The 18,313-nt window shown below is 38.4% G+C and overlaps 1 protein-coding gene across 4 annotated transcripts in view; it reads right to left on the bottom strand.

Moving 5' to 3' along the window:
• MAST4 (microtubule associated serine/threonine kinase family member 4) overlaps window positions 1–18,313 on the bottom strand; it is a 284,616-nt gene that overhangs the window by 85,455 nt on the left and 180,848 nt on the right. The gene's annotated exons all lie outside the window — the stretch shown is intronic.

Below are 18,313 nucleotides of genomic sequence, written 5' to 3'. Positions count from 1 at the left end.
CTGGCTCTTAGCAGACATGCACATTTATGCTATTAAAAATAGTATAGTGCAGCATTAAACAGAAGTTTCAATGGCGTAAGTTTCAAGTGACTGCATTACTCAGTGATGTCAGAAACAAATTATCTGGGACACTCCAAATAAGTACTGTTATAGTGCTCACATTCCTCCATCAAGTGCTTTTCTTCCCCCTGACATGCTATGTTTCTTTAATGACCCACGTATATAAAACTCAAAAATCATAATTAGTAATATTTTAGAATCTTGTAGAGTATGTAAAATAGGATTTCTGGAGATGAAAACATAAAGAGTGCTGGATTGTAATCTCTAGACAAGCTCTTCTAGGCTCTGAAAACAAATTATGCATAATTTAGGGAGACCAAAAATTTTCTTCTCTGCAATGATATATACTTCCCATAACTGGTGATCTAACTTAAGAATAACACTACTGGACATTAAATTATTTGTGAAAATCTACTGACTGAAACTGCAAAATGAGTATCATTTTTATGGGAAAAGCACAACAAAACAAAAATAAAAGCAAAATGCATTGCTTTTAAACAAATGACCATTGAGTAGTACAGTCTCCAGGTAGAAGAGTGAAATGTATCTCTGAGAATGGACATGGTCTGTAAAATCCATCTCTATGTTGCCTTTACCAAGATTTATTTCTATGCATAACTTACAGAAAAGTGCCTTGTTTATAGTAACATTCCTTTATTCCCTCAGTGGCTAATGTAACATCCTATTTTCTCACAAAAATCCAGGAACACAGAAGCGAGGTAAAGAGGAAAGTGAAACTTAATGTTTATCCTTAATATAATTCTAGGTTATGGACAGCAGATACAGAATCCCACAAGAATACAGTGAAAAAGACTAAATGCCTCTTAAATACAGAGTATAGAAGCGATTCATGAGAAAAAAATCTACATATGCTTTGCCCTGGATAAAAATATCCCTACCAGGAAAGGTTCATTTCGCTACAAAGTAATATACTGATTGTCTGTAAACAGAAGAAGTAGGTCACAGACAATTCATGAAAGCAAATGCCAATGATTCAATGCGCCAAAAAGAAGAAAAGAAAAACGAAAAAAAAAGAGTGCAAGGATATGATTTATAGTATGCAAATAGCTATGAGCAAGTATCTGAGGAGGAACCATTTCACAATGCAGATTCATTTAATTCATCTTGGTGTGTCAGGAATGAAGTATCACATAAAAGAACTGGAAAAGCAACATCCAAAAGCAAAGAGGAAAGAGCAAGCAGTAATAATTACATTTGACATTTTAATTTTGAATACATTGGTTAACTTACTGTCTATAGCTATGAAAGCTTACCTACGTGACACAACAGAAAATACTGCCTGTCGCATGAGCAAGGGATGACACGTCTGTACTTAAACTCAACTTTCAACTAATCTATTCCAATACGAGCAGAGTAGGTAATTTAAAGAAGAAAACTAGGTGAAAACATTGCCATTTGTAACTGTACGATGCTGTACTTACAGCTACGCTCGGAGTCCTAACTTCTAGATTCATGTAGCAACACGAAAAATTTTTGGCATTTCGGGCAGGAACTCTTGGATTGATCATTTCTACACTGGGGTTTGTTTGAGGATTTTCTTGGAATTTTATGTGTAAATCCCTGTTTGGGATTTACACATTGGCAAAATAAGGACATAATATGAACTGTAAACATCTGACCACAGTAAAAATCTAACTTTGACCTATAAACATCAGAAAAGTATGCACTAAAATCTATACAGCAGTCAATGAAATTCAAACAAAAAGGAGCGTTGGTTTGAACTAACAGTGTGGATGAATGGTGCAATTCAATACAAAGTCCTTTTTCTTCAGACATCCATCTTTGCAAGAACTCTAGTACTGCAGAGATCTTAAAGCTCTGTTATCCTACAAGGACAACTATTTAACTTTTGACTTCAGCTAAAATTCTGCTTTGGAGTAGCAATGTACAGGACAGAAGAAAAATGATGGTGGAATGAATAAAACTGAGAAGGAATCTGTGTCAAAAATGAGCAACGTGAATAGCTGGAACTCTTACAAACAGCATTTACTGCTTATGAGCTCTGAATTGCAGAAAACAAATCTGCAAGCGCTCAACTGTTATCTCAGAATGAGAAGAAATGTACTTAGAAGAAAAAATAGGAAAAACATGATTTTTGCTTCCATTCACCCAGTTTTGAACTAGAATTTATGCCTACGACTAGTACTGGGTTTAGAGCTAAGAAATACTCAATTTGCCACTAAAACAAATGCCGGCATCTACAGCAAGAACACATCTCCTCCTTTCCTCAGCAATGTGTTCACTATGTCAATCACATCACTTATGTTCTTCCAATTCATTATCAAGACATACTACAATCTTAGCAATTAACTCTAGCAATTAACATGGTAGATACATTCATCTATGTATTTCTGTAATATGTGCTGCCGTGAGGTTCCAAGATCCCTAAGATTCATGTCTGTGATTCCAGCACAGAAAGACATCTTGCACATTCCAGGTCACTTCAAGCAGCTCAGATGAAAAGAACTGAAAGCTGAATGTAGAGTTCAAGTTGAATTCAGTAGCTTTAACACATAACTGTTCTGTTCTACCAAAATCTTGCTTTGGCATAATTTCTACGTATCTCCTTTTGATGGCATAAAGGCATACTCAAGTGGGACTACTTCATGAGTTTGAGCATTTGTCCTTTATTTTCTGGATTTTGCAAAACAAATGCCCTAAACTACTAACTTAGTCCAGTGATTTGATCCGTTAAACGTTAGACTTCCTACTAATACAAGTCCTCACTCAGCTTTCCAAATAATCTTTACAATCACCTTCAACAGACAGCGAGCTCAAAAGCCAAACCTGAGCACATAAATCTGAAAGACAAAAGAATGTCAGTGAAACCCACTTCCTCAAATGTTTTGAATATAAAAGAGGATAGACATTCACTAGGATTTTCTTTTCCTTAAATGACAACTGCAAAAATTATCACTACTCAAACAAACAGCTTTTGCTTTTGTAGGTATAAATTAAGTGATAAATCATTAACATAAACTAGTGTTAACATAATCATACACTTTTTAATCAATTCCAATCTACAAATGCGTAACTAAACATTAAACTAGAAAGTTCTTCAGGCTTTCAAAATCTAGAGACAGTTTGTGCTGGTAATGGTAACACACCAAATCTGATGTACATACAGGTGTGTGACTAATCAAAAAGTGACAGTTTTCTCAAACTAGCTTGAATTGGCTAGAGAGCTCTAACTAGTCTTTATTAGTGTGTACAATCTTCTGTCTCATTGGGACTACAACCAATTTAGCTGATACAGGAAATTATCAATGACTGAAATTTTTGGAAGTGATCAGTTAAAACAGAGAAATAGCACACACACAAAAAAAATCCACAGAAACCAAAATACACTTGTTGGTGAACTGGCATTCATCAACACATATTTCCTCCTGCAATTTGGTGTAATAACAATGCAATCTGATAATCTCATGCTTCCAAAGCTTTCCATTAGATTTCAGGTGACTGTGGGAACAGCTGACAGCTTATAAATTTATACAGATTCATTTCATATTCTTCTTACAGAAAAAAAAATAATCATAATTTCCTTTAATTTTTCTTCTTCTTCTTTCTATAAATAAACTCGAACAAGAATAATAATCGCACATCTTTTAACATAGGGAACTAGAACCAGTATCATCCTGCAAAAATCTCCTATGCTCTCATGAACTTCTCTAAGACCAAAGCTGGATTGAATATTAACATTACTGGTAATCCACAGGCTTGATGGAGTATCCGTAGAACAGAGATCTGAAAACGTCACATAGTAACTTCAGAACATAATATTCTGCTTTTAGATTCTGATTACGCAATTTACACGTTTTTACAAAAGTTAATTTAATTGCTCTATCTAAAGAGACAATTTTTGGTTTTCACATTCACTGATGTCTCACAGCATACTTCATCAATGTAAAAAAGTAGTAACACGTCATTCACGAGAGGTGGAATTGAGAATAATCTGTAATGTGATAGAAAACTACACGTCATATCCTTTACAAGTCTAGCTTCAATACTTCAAATGCCTGTAGCCATATCACCTCGTGCTGTGATTCTGCCACTTCTCAGGCTAGACAGCATTAGGCTAACTAGCTGCTGCAGGAAATGATCATCTCTTGTGAGTCAGTGCTAAACACACACCCCACTGCGGTGCTGCAGGGCACAGTGCTGCTTTTCGGATGAGTCTGCGCTGCCAGCCACGTGAGATCATTAGAGATTACTGCAATTTTTAGGAGTAAGGTTAGTTAAATACGCGCTTTTGAAAATAACAATCCAATACTCAGAACCGCAGGTCAACTGAACATGATTTACTGGGCTGCTTTTTAAGATCTCAACAAGCTAACTGAAGGAAAATGTTAATCATTTTAACAGAACACTGCTGTTAAGTTCACTTGATTACTCTCCTCTTTTCTGTACCAATACTTAATTTGAAACCAACATACCTAGTGATAGATTCGGGCTTCTGAAAACTATCCAGCCTAACAAAAATAGGCCTGTAATTACTATGCATATATGTACATGATTTTACCACTAAAGACAACAAAGTGTAACGAGGATATTTTGAGTAAAACCAGATAAATACGTATCGATACAGTTAACAAATGAAATTCTTATCAAATCACTGGTCAAGTGTAAAAAGTAGGTAAATTATACTGATAGTCTCTTTGGAAGGCTATCGCCATTATGCATGGGAACAGAAGAACAGAAGTTTGTTGATTTTGTTGAGGCAAACAGGTGGCACACAGGCACCACGCAGACTCAAAGTCTGAATTTCCTGATACAACATATATTGAAAAAAATATCAATACCGTGAGAAGAACTAACTACTTCCAAAGAGGGGAACTGATACCTGGCACAATAAACTCAGAGCTTTCAGCAATTAATTCAAAATCTTCAATAAACTGACATTCTGTCTAGGGAAGGCTGCTTTTTTCCAATATAAACAGGACATCTCGAGCCTAAAAACAGAGTCTCAGCATTCCACAGCCCTTGAGGAGGCACACTGCACACTGTGACAACTATAATACAGGCTAAAGTGCTAAGTAGAAACTTATTCAACAGCATTGTTTTTTGTATATAAGTTCCTGACCATATGTGGGACCTGGCCCACACGAACACGAACTTTGCCTGGATAACACTTTTCCACAGAACCTCATGACCACCAAAGACCTCCTTGCAAGAATCCTATACAAACACAGCACATGTGCAGTGTTAGGTTTTAATATGCATAGCAATTCTAGGAATAGGCATGCACTTTGTGGAAACTGTAGGAATGTTCTCACGTTTAAACGTAAAAGATCTGTGTGCTTAAGATCCTGGGAGTGCATGCTGTGAGTGATCCCCCCTGCACCCTGTGCTGCCATAATGTCAGCTCTCCAACCTGCCATTTGGGCTAGCGAGTTTCATTACTGGAGTTCAGTGACAGTATGGTTCAATAATGTCATTTTATAAATTCTGTCTGTTGGGAGAACAGTAGGGGAAAAAATCTAATAAACGTTAAGCAAAAATATTGCCTTTCAGTGTAATAGCAAAGTGCATTCTATCCTCTTTCAAAGAAATCAATTGAAATTCAGCATATATTATATATTTGCTTGAAATCTCAGTAATCACTAAGCACATTAACAATGAAGTGCATTTGATATTCCAATATTAAAACATAGGAAGTATGTGGAAAAAAAAGAAGCCTTTAGTTTATTTTCTACATACTTCTTTTTATTCTAGAAACCAGAAAATAACAAGCACTCACATAAACATCTGTACAAATGTGTATTCCTACCCACCCCACCAAAAAAAAGACAAACAGGACACTATAGATGGATACAACGGTGCTTTTTGTAAGAAGAAACCTTTGGAGTAAGTGAGAAATGTCCTAATTGTAGGTATTATTTCTCTAGACTTTACCTAGAACCAATTTTTTTGTTATTCACACAACAGGCCTTCTGTCTAAGAGAGGGAGTCAGAAACAGGGCAAAACTAGAATGCTTTTTTTTCCCAAGATCTCTATAGAAAAACAGTTTTGTGGTAAGACATGTTCATAAATGAGAGAACACCACATCTTCTACTCTCAATAAAAAAATAACAGTGCAGTGTGTAAAACAACATAACTCTGAGAAGCTCTAATACTCTTTATATACAGAATACTATTCCAAGTCCTCACTATTCTAGACATCATATACAGCAGATGACAGCCTCTGCTGGGAAAAGCCTACATGGTCCAAAAACCTAGGCATGACATGTACATGAGACAAACAGGTTAGAAGAGGGTGTGGATGAAGTAAGGTGACTGAAAGAGGGTGTGCTACAATTCTTGGCCATCAGGAAGAGTAATCACCTTGCTACTCATCCAGCCCATTACCCATCACCTAATTTAAGGTTTCTATCTGCATCACAGCATAAGTTTGCCATAAGGAATGATGCAAAGAAAAGACAAAACCATCACTCCTCCAGTCTTTGCTTTTGTTCAGAAAACAAGGTTTTATGCCCTGTGAATACCATTACCAGCAGGTTCAAGAAAAGAAAAATATTTCAATTCTCTCATAAAACCAAGAGAAAATTCGCGTTGTGCGTAAATTGCTTTTGTTGTGCAAAATTTTTGAGGGAACAGTTGCCCTCATTTTCGACACAGGACAACATACATTACCTAATAAATGCAAAAGTCAGTGGATCAGTTTGCACTGATTTCTTAGAGTAATAGGCATTAAAAAATAAATGGCTAAAAAAACCCAAACACATTATACTGTACACTTACTAAAAAAAAAAAAAAAAAAAAAGATCACCACATTTCTCCCATTTATCTCACTATAAAAAGAACTATATTTTCAATTAAGTTTTATAATCTATTAATCATGTTTCACTTCCGCTGTATTTGAAGAAGGACTCCTACATTTGTCTTTACCTATCCTGAACAGTTCTGTTGATAGTATTTGTGGCCTTTGAGTACAGGTTGGCTATAGTCCAGTGGCAAGTTAACTCACCCACTTGTGGTTTATAGGCACCTTGGTATCTTTCTGAAAAATGGTTTTGTAAGAATACAAGTCAGCAGAGAAAGAAAATTATCTTAAAGCATACAAACTGTTCTGTTGAGATGCCTGAATCATAGAATGGTTTGGGTTGGAAGGGACCTTTCATGACAGCTAGTTCCAACCCCCTGCTGTAGGCAGGGACACCTCCCTCTAGACCAGGTTGCTCAAAGCCCCATCCAGCCTGGCCTTGAATGCCTCCAAGGAGGGGGCATCCACAGCCTCACTGGGCAACCTGTCCCAGTGTCTCAGCACCGTCACAGTAAAGAATTTCTTCCTAATATCCAGTCTAAACCTACCCTCTTCCAGGTTAAAACCATTTCCCCTATACTGTTGCTACATGCCTTTATAAAAAGTCCTTCACCGGGTTTCCTGTAAACCCCCAACTTGTGTATATGATAATCAGAATGAAAAAGATGCCTCCAATGATCACTGTGATTTTTCATATGAGCTCTTCCACAAAACAGAGCAATTACATTGGTAGATTTTTCTCTCTTGTTACATATGAATGTTTGAGCAGTTTTTCCAGTAACATGTCAAAAAATAATTATTAAAATGCAACTCCAAGATCATCTAAAACCTTACAGGCATTTTAATATTTTAAATGCATACATTACCATTACACTAAAACTACTTTCAGCAATACTTTATTTCATTAGGTTACTGGACTTCCCCATGCACAAGGTATGCCTACTACTACTAAAGTTCTAGCTCCTGGATCCCGGTCTTCTGATTGTCCATTCTCTCAAATTTGTCAGTGATTAAATAAACACAATACATTGACTGGTAAGACCAGATTACTATTACTCCGTGTTGTTTTTCCTGAGGAATGCCAGAGTAGGTGATCCTACAGGTTTCTCCTTGCCTTTTAATTTATGAATCAGAAGAAGGAAACACATGATGGTTAAAAGGTATTAATTTATAGATAATATTGAATGCTTAAGTCTGACCACACAAACAATTTGCATATTTAATAAAATAACCTTGTATATTCATATAGTCCAGTATGTTCTGAATTTCCTTTAAAGCATTCCCTTACAGAAAAGGAAAGACAGACCAAAAGACAGACAAAAAAAGGTAATTTGCTACTGTAAAGTTTGGAGAATGCAGGTAAGAAAAAGCAAAGAAATTTCATTTTTGAACTTGGGGAAAAAAAACAAAACAGGAAGAAGGTTCATTTTTGGTTTTGAAGGTTTATTCCATCAATCAGTCCTCAAAAACTTGCAAATGATGGTAATATAATACAAGTATATTAAGTACAATGCTTAATACAAGTATCAAGTATCAATATCTTGATACTTGGCAAGACAGAACAGAACATGTGAGACAATCAAACAAAACGGGAAAAAAACCCCAACAGAGACCAACTTTATTTCTCAATAGAGCTCATGTTCTCTCATTACTCATAGGCCACAGGTGGGGAACAGACGCCTACAAAGAAGATAGTTCAATCATCAAAACACGACAGAAAGACATGGGAAGAAGCCAAATCATCAAGCCTCAGGTAACAAAAAAGAAGGGGAGAAAAAAAAAGAAAAAAAAACCAATGAGCTTACTTACAAAACATGTTACATACTTTTCCTGTCCATCTTGTCGGGGAAATAAAAGGAAGATAATCTGGTAAAACTTGATTGTACAGGGAACCGACATAATCATCTTTTTGCGTAGGCTGTTTGTAGACAAAACCAATAGCGCATACTGGACTTGTCTGACTGCCTTCACTCCTACTCTTACAGCACTTCAGTAAATTCCCTTGACATACCCATGTGTAAGAAGAAGCTAGGCAAGTGTGGACTCACTGGAAAAGCTAACCTGTGTAACAAATGCACACAATTCACTTATTATCAGCTCACTGTGTGAAGGTTAACAGTATTGTCACAAAGGACATTAGCTAATTACGACTTATCAGTAAACAGCACTGTCAGATGAATGAGTTAACATTTATGCCTTCTTATTCTTATTTCCATAAAAGGGAACATAAAAGCTGTGTGTTGATTTACATTACGAAAACTGTCTTGACAACAAATTATGTTAAATACCGAGGCAGCTGTTGGTAGAAATATAAAACAACAGGAAATGACCATGGCTGAAGCATAACATCATTTTGAGATTCCCAGGCTCACTGACATTAAGATATATATAATTATAAATTAGACACATTGTTGCAAATAATTCCTTTAACAGAGGAACTAAGGAAGCTCTACTTCCCGCAATTTTGCATTTCCTAACTGAATGCAGCACTACAACCCCTGTAGCCGTCCTCCAACATTTTCAGTTCTCTCGTCCCATTCACTCGCCAAGAAAATCCCTTTAGAGTCACCTCCCCTCACCGTCAGACAACACGGAGAGCAAGACACTTCTTGTTTCCACTTCAGTACCAACTCTGGGACATTTCCCAAGAGCTTCCCCACCTCCTGGCTGGAAGAAGGATCTGCCACTCAGTTACAGACACCTCTGTGCATCCCACCCATCAGAGCCAGCCAACATGCACATATGTTCCAGTACAGTCTGGGGGGCAGGTGGGAGGGATGTCAGAGGTGTAAGTAATGACTTATACAATAAGCTGTTCTTAAAGCCACCTTCTCCACGCTCCCAAAAATGTTTATATCCATTTCTTTAATGTAGGAATACCTTTCCAGAAGATTTCAGCAGCTCATCAAGTGATAATATCACTTTTTTTAGCTTCTCAAAGAGAACCTGAAAAGCTTCTTAAAGACTTTAAGATTTTTAAAGATTTTAATTATAACCTGATTTGTTACATTCACATTTTATCAAGAAGAAGGTCAACTCCTTCAAACCACTGTCTCCATCTTCCTCATAGCAATCTTAGGAGTTAAATCTGATATATTAAAACATCACATTTAAATGTATTCCAGAAACAAAGGAAAGATTTTTCATAGAAAACTCATCTCTGACAGGCAGCTTTAATATGAATTTTATTATACAATAACTCCACTTTCCCAGGTGTGTAAGAAGAGCAAAGGATCCAACACTGCAACTTGTCCCACACGTGCAAGTCTCCTGAGATTCATGAACAGTTCTGTTCATGAGCCCATGCCAGATCCCATACAGGATGACAGGGGCCCAGCATTCTAGAAAGGGGAGACTATATGCTATTCCAAAAGGCATTAAGGGAAACAGCTGGAGAAAAAGAAAAGTTCCTCTTCCATTACTGTTTCAGTTATAAACATCTAGAGTGCTACTTAAACAAGCACAAATAACAAGTACCAGCATTCAAACAAACTGACTTTGAATTTATTAGCCCTCTCAATTTAAATTCACGATAAAATTCATATCTGTATCACTTCCTTGAAAATAAAAGGACGACTTCTTTTAAGGAATCTTCTCTATTTCTTAGGAGTAATACAGGCATATTTCACAATGTAAATACTAGTTTCAATAAGTCATGCTATTAAAAAATCAAATAAACAGACTGCTTTTTCCAGTGGTGGAATAGAGCCCAGAATCCTACTCAATTTTAGAAGACAAGTCACATTTTCCAGAAGCAAAATCAGAAACGGCTGTACTTGAGGTACTTTCAAAATCTATACTACTAATTGATGGCCATTACAAATAGCCATATTACATCCCATTGTAGATGAAATAGCTTCTTTCCTGTTTGTCATGATGCATCTTTGAACAAAGCACAAGGGAGCAAGTCTTTTCCAACTGAGGAACTGACCTTATAATGTTAATACTCAAGTTCTGAACAGCCATTATTTTAAAGCTATTGCTTGAGTATTTATGTACACAGATGTCTGAACACCCATGTATTTAGTCTGCCTAGAGGTATGTATGAAAGTAAAGATTAAAAAATCCTCTGATACTGCTAACATTTGCACTCCTATGCTACAGCAGGTTAAGCTTACAGTCAAGCAATTTCTCTGGAAAAAAAAAATAAAAATTCTATCAGACAGAGAAGAAGTTTTCAGACTGACGCATTCCCCCACTGACACACACAAGAAATCAAACTTACCCCCATGAAAGAAAAAATATTTTTCAAACTCTCCAATGCAATAATTTTTGTATCCAAGAACCATGAGGTCTACACATTAGTAATATGAAGTATTTTAATATGCAACACTTTACATTACTATGTTTCAACAAATTAAACATCATTAGGAACAGTATTTCTTCAGTAATCAAATAAACATATTTAAATGTACCAGCAACTACCTAGATCTAACATTATATTACACACAAACTACTAAGATGCTTCTAAGATGCCATATGTATCTTTATTTGGTATTAATAATCATGTTTTAAACCCACAGTTAATACAGACTGTAAGTTGATGGACAGAACAACCATTTTCCTGCCAGCAATCAGAGCCCTGTTTGACATCACCTTCAACGCTTTCGTAAGAAAAAAAAAAGAAAATCACCAGTGGGTAACCTTTTAACAGTTTTTCATTAATGCATAATTTTAAACCTAGGCTAAAGCCAAATGATAGGGATCAAAAGCAGGCTATTACATGCTGGAATATCTACATAATTACTGCATATGCAGAAAAAAAAAGAATGGGTGGGAGAAGGAAACTGCAGCAGATTTTACTTTCTAATCACCAAACTGAACATGCCAGCATTTCATGGGAATAACAGATTCTACTTACAATAATAATTATAATCTCTCAGCAACAATAGAGCATGACGGTTTTCCTTACTCCTAAATAATTATTTAGTGAAGAGCATTGCTAACCAACAGAAAGGAAGAAAAAATTGATATATTTATTCTGGCTTGACCTCAATATTTTTGTACTTATCTGTCAGTGGCAGGAACACTAGCAATGCACAGCTGGTAGTTCTGAAGTCCTTCTATTGGGTAGATCAATCTGGGAGTTGTTCCAGTTTACAGTATTTCTGAGGTACTTTTATATTTACTGGGAAGCATGCCAAGGAGTTTTCTAGTTTGCTACTATTCAATTTAAGCATTTCAAATAAAATCACAGAACTGACCTGCCATGAGATTTAAGGTTGCACTAGGATATTTTTTTGTATCCCTGCTTAATTCAGGTGGAAGATTATATTGCAGCAGATCTAGCTAGCACACCAATAGCATATGAAAACAAAAATATTAACAATATACAGAATATGTATTGCTACAAAGAAAGAGAAAACTAAAGTCCCATTAAAAATTAAGTAAGGTAACCAAGCACAGTGTAATGCAACAGACATATCAGATGAAATTTAAGAGCCTGATACACAACACATATTATGCTTACACACGATTATTTAATGCTGTGTGTTACTGGGAGGCTTTAAAGCTTCGCAGTTATGGCAGTTATTGAATTTGCAAAGATTCAGAGGTGAGATCACCTGAAGGGTTCCCAAGGGAAAATCCATAAGCTATCACTGACTGTGATACACCTGAATCAAAGTTAACACTGTTTTTCTCTGTTTGAGAAATACAGTGAGGCATATATACATCTACCTTGGTGCTATAGCAGTGCTCCCTTCAACAAGTCTGCCTCATTCTATATGTTGATGTAACACTGTACAGCCTATTGGTTTGCCAACACACAAAAGAACTACACAACTCGTGGAACAGTTTTACTCCATTATTAATTTAGCGTGCCACTCAGTAAGTGTCACTAAACATGCTCAACCTAAATCAGCTAGCAGAACATTCATACTCGGAACACAGCAGCTCCAGCTAGTGACTGGGTCATGTCCAGTAACTAACCGCATCAATGCCACTCAAGTTTCCTACTTTCTAAGGCATGCACACTGAAACATGTAACCAATTCAAGAGAACCCACTTTGGAGTCCACTTAACTGACTCTTACAGTTTTGACAAAGAATTACCAGAGGTAGGCTCACCAATAGGGGAAGCATGTGCAGCCACACAGCAAGGTATGTAGCTTACTGCTACCAGGAACTGACAGAGGATGCAGCATAAAAGGCAGGCAATTAACAGCTGCATGAGGGAGTTGCTTGTATATTTAAAAATTGCTTTTCAGAGGGATCAGTAAACTTCTAACAGAAAGAACTTTAACGGCTCTTCAGGACATCAACAGCAGATGTAGAGCTGAATTCAGACATCTCTGCGCAATGCGTCCGTATCGTGTGATGCGTCCCAACAGCCACAGCTACTGAACAGAAGCCTGGACTGCTGTCTTGTTGATTTTCTGTACTAGGACAAAGACTGTCTGCCACTCTGCAACAACAGACACTAACCACAATGGCTAAAAAATCATTTTTAAAACCCAGCTTCTTAAAGTTCCAGCACTTTCCAAGCTTTTTTTTTCTCTTAGATCTGTCTTATTGTTGCTTTCCCCAGGTTTTCTACAGGATGACTCTTTCATTCTTACAATATAAGTAAGGATCTTGGTTTAATTCTAAACAAATAGAAATTTCTCATTGCAAAGACTAAGCAAAAATACAAAAATAAAAAAACAAACAAAAAAACCCCAAAAAACAAGAATGCAATCAGATGAATCCTCTCCAGTCTGGCTAAAGCTAAGAAACAATAAAGGCTCACTGGAAAAAACTGAATGTTGCCAACATTCAATTGTAAGCAGAACTTGAAATACATTAATTGCTCAAACAAAAAGTTTGGCCAAGTAAGCTACACTGAATAAAAAGAACAGTGTACTCACTTTGATAGCGCGACTGTAAGACTATTCCCCTAACACAAACCTCTGCTGTGAAAGAAAGGAAATAAAACTCCCAAGATACATTAACACTTCACTATCTTGCACAGCAAGCCCAGCAGATACCTGCTAATTCCTCCTGTTCAATGACAAGGTGTTTTGAAGCCCAGGTGGCCTGCTCAAGCCTATTTCTCATTCCCCCTCAGATTTAGGATAATTATCTTCTTCTTAAGTATATTCAACATCTACTAGAGAAATATTCTGACTCTCCCTGTCTTGCATGTAGAAGTTAAGGTGAATACAGAGGACTGACAGCAGGAAAGAGACAAAGCTCTCCAAATCACCACACTCTGAAACACATAGCAAAATAACACAAACACAATCAATAGCAATCCTTGGCGAGCTGTAACCAGTGGTACTCCTATTTAACAAAAGTAAAAGAGTTCACATTGGAGTGCTGACACATTCAGTTGGCATCAGCGCAGTGATTTTTAATTCCTGCGGCTGCTTTTATGTTAATAAATGTGTTCAGGTTTTTTGCTTGTTTTTATGATTCCAACAGGTCTCCTTTTAGCACATGCTACTGAATAAATATTGAATAGATTCACAGGATACAAATACTACAACATAATATCATGCTGAAAAAGGAAAATCTATACAAGAGCCAAAAGCAGGAGTTACATTGTAACTTTATCATCCCATCTACTCAAACTGCCAAACCCCACAAGCTCAAGAAGCCTGCTCCATATTTTCCAGGAAGCACACTGTCCAAAACTAACGGAACTACAGCAACACTCTGACAACTCTGCTCTCTCTAGGAGTTTCCAAAAAGAGCTATGATTTATATATATATTCAACAATTCACGTTTCCAATATGGTCAGAAATTCTTTGAATGCTTGAAGAATTACTTGATGATTGATGAATATTTTAAGTGCCTATCAAGAAAGTCTCTTCAGTACCACTTCAATGTCTGCATACAAATAATACAAGCATCATCCAAAAGTGTATTCTGGCTGAGAAGCAATGCAACCTCTCTGACCCAAAGCAAGACAGACTGTAATAATACTGTTTCAGTGCAACTGCCACAAAAAAGCAAGGGAAAAAAAAAATAAAGGCACTAAACAAAGAATCATTCTGTTGCTATTTTTTTTTTTTTTTTAAATACAGAGGACAGAGACAGAAGTTACGGAAGAGATAACTGCAAATTGTAGCATGCAGTAGATATATTTTACCTATGTTCAGTATGAAAAAGTAATGTTTTTTGTTTATGCATCTTTATGTAGTTGTACATATCCATGTCTATAATGTACACACATACACACATGGTCTTTCTCTCATGTTCTCTCTCCTGTTCTCCCACCCAGACTAGCTGTCATTTCTGTCAGGAACACCAAATCAGCACTACACAAGTCTCACATACCTATAGCACCAGAAAAATAAGATCATGTGGTGGTGTGCATGCCTCTTTTCTGTAAAAGGGTATGGTGAAATCCATGTCATTTATAGACTTGATGACTTGTATACCAAATGCCTCTAATTTGTAACCGAATTTTTCTACCTGCTAGTCCTGAAAGCCCTGATTTGAAAGTCAGGCTGGGATATTTCTTGTTCAGGTATCACTTCCAACCAGACTTGCTGCAATTCAGTTCAGTTAAGTCTACTGCAGGAGAGAAAAGCCTTAATTAAAGACTTCGCTGAGCAAGTAAGACCATAAAGTTTTATGCTTTTGTTATAACTCAGTTGATCAGCTCAACACTAACCCCTGAAGGAAAATAGCTTATCTTTTACTTCTTTTCTTCAGAGAATCTCAAAAAGAGAAATGAAATCCTCCTTCAAGGAAATACGTACCAAAAAAACCTCCAAAATTCCTAGTGTTTGCATACAATTCTCATTATCTCAACTGTAAAGAGGACAGTGCACACAGAAAAGGTCTACTCGCCCATAATAATCTCAGTAACACAGGTCAGAGAACATGCCAGAGGAACAAAGATTAAGTACAAAAAAAAAAAAAAAAAAAAAAAAAAAAAGCACTCAACAAAATAAAAATAAAGCTCTCACGCTAGAAAGGAATCCCAAGGCCTTGGATCAGTGGACCCAAGACTTAAACACAACCAGCAGATTCATGTGTCACAGGAACAAGATCCCTTCAGGCCTACTCATAGTCTTCAATCTCTAAAACACCTGAAAAGCTTCACATAATATGAGTGGCTATCACCAAACAGCACTCCTCCAGAAAGAGGGAGAATCCTGTGGCATGTAAAAGGATAAAGGTACATCCTTCCAGTTGACTCATGCAGCAGTTGGGTTTGTGAGTTTCTGAAGACATCAGATGGAGCTCTGAAAATGCAGATCCAGCTGCTATCTCAATTAACCAGAGCAGAACCAGAGGAATGGCCTGTATTATTTTTAATTCTCCTGACAGTTTCATTACTCTGGAATGTACTCTGTATACATTAACACAGGTATAAGTGCCAGGCAGAGGGGACACATCCCTTCACGAAGAGAACTGGAGCAATGGGGCAGTCAGCAAGGGAGATACCAGGCTTCCCACCAAGTGAGGGAACCTACCTGAAAAGAGCTCTGAACCCCCACTGCAGGCTCTTAGATTTTAAAATGCAGTGACATACTGGTTATTAGTAAGTAGAGGGTGTTCAACATGGAACCCCTGTAATAGAATCAAAGAATGACTTAGGCTGGAAGGGACTTTTAAGACAATCCACTTCCAACCCCGTGATGCTAGCACCAAGGGGGTCAGCTAGCACCTGACCCATCAGCTGAGGCTGCCCAGGGCCCATCCAACCTGGGTTTGAGCTCCTCCAGGGATGGGACATCCACAGCTTCTCTGGGCAGACTGCGTCAGGGCCTCACCACTGTTTGAGTAAAGAAGTCTTTCTTAACACCTAACCTAAATCTCCCCTCCTTTAGTTTAAAGCCACTTCCCACTGTCCTGTCTCTATCAGCCTGTGTAAAAAATTGTGTCTCCCTCCCATAAGCCCCCTTCCAGTACTGGAAGGCTGCAGTGACGTTTCTCTGCAGCCTTCTCTTCTCCAAGCTAAACATGCCAACACCCTCAACCTTTCTTCACAGGAGAGGATGCTCCAGCTCTCACTCATCTTTGTGGCCCTCCTCTGCACCTGTCCCAATAGCTCTGTATCTTCCTTGTGCTGGGGGCTCCAGGCCCGGGGTGCAGTACTCTGGGTGAGGCTTCATGAGGGAAGGGCAAAGCAGAGTGCTACAATTCCCTCCCTCTCCCTGCTGGCCACCCCTCTGTTGATGCAGCCCAGGACACAGTTGGCCTTCTGGCTGCAAGCGCACACTGCTGGCTCATACACAGCTTTTTGTCCATCAGGACCTCAAAGTCCTTCTTTGCAGGGCTGCTCTTGTTGAACCTTATTAGGTTCACATGGGTTGAATTTCCAAGCCTGTACAGGTCTCAGTGGATGAAATCCCTTCCTCAGGTTGGGTTGGCTATAATACACAGAACAGAGGTGTATATACGGTATATTCTATTCATTGAAACTTCTTACTTATAAAATGTAAGCAGTCAGTGCTACTTTATACATTTTTTCAAATAGTTTGTCAAAGCCAAAGCATTCTATCACTCTAGTTTACAATTCTGTAGTATTGTATGTCTTTAAGAAATAGGAGGGCATTCAAATAGAAGCAAAAAAATATCAGTGGCACAAATGTGCACTCTGTAATTCTGAAAAGTCTCCCATACACTTTGAGAAAACCCATTTCTGCACCTTCCTATAGGTACTGGAAGAATGAAGGTGCAAAAAAAGACCCACTACTTGTTCTGTTTACACACAGATGCATCTGTAGCAAAAAAAAAAAAAAAAAAAAAAAGCGTAAAGGCATAACTAGATATTCAGTTGGGATGTTAAGAGGACATGATATTCAATAAGGAGCACAATAACTGAACACCAAAAAACCCGGCGCTTGTAGCTAACCCAAGTTAGGTCCGGGCTGGGTATGAGCCGCAGCACTTTCACGCACGAGAGGCGTGTCCTCGGTTTGTTATTCTAACTTTCCGCCGTTCTATAGAAGCTGCTCCGTCGGGACGTGTCACCGCATCGTCGCACGGACCCTCGGGCCCCGTAGCCCCCACCCCGCCCGAGCCGTGTCACATCCCGGGGACAACCCCGCGCAGATATCGACGGCAGCTTCACACAGAAGCGCGCCGAGCCGCACACCGCGGCGGGTGACGTCCCAGCACGGCGGACGGGAGGCGAGCGGAGCGACAAACTTCGGCGCGGCGCGTGACAGCGGCTGCGGAACAGCACTGCGGGCACGGCGGCATCCGGCGGGCGGCTGGCAGCGATCAGGTACCGCGAACCGCTTCCCTCCGGTCAAGAGGAGAAAAGCTACCGAAAAAAAGGGAGGAAAAAAAAACCAAAAAAAAAAAGCCGTCCCTGTATATATGAACGTCACCCAGCCCGCCTCGGACCGCGCAGCTGCACAGAGCGGTCTCTTTAAGAGCAGCGAACAAAGTAGGCTCCCAGAGTTGTCCATATAAAGTATACGCGTGCGGATAAAAGGTCAACTATCAGAGAGCTAACCGAAAACCCGCAGGAGCCGGGGCACGGCGCAGTCCTACGGACGGATGGCCGCGCGGAGCCGGCAGGG

Source organism: Lagopus muta, chromosome Z (genome assembly GCF_023343835.1).
Source record: "Lagopus muta isolate bLagMut1 chromosome Z, bLagMut1 primary, whole genome shotgun sequence".
Classification (NCBI taxonomy): Eukaryota; Metazoa; Chordata; class Aves; order Galliformes; family Phasianidae; genus Lagopus; species Lagopus muta.
This window is presented reverse-complemented; position numbering and strand designations above follow the sequence as displayed.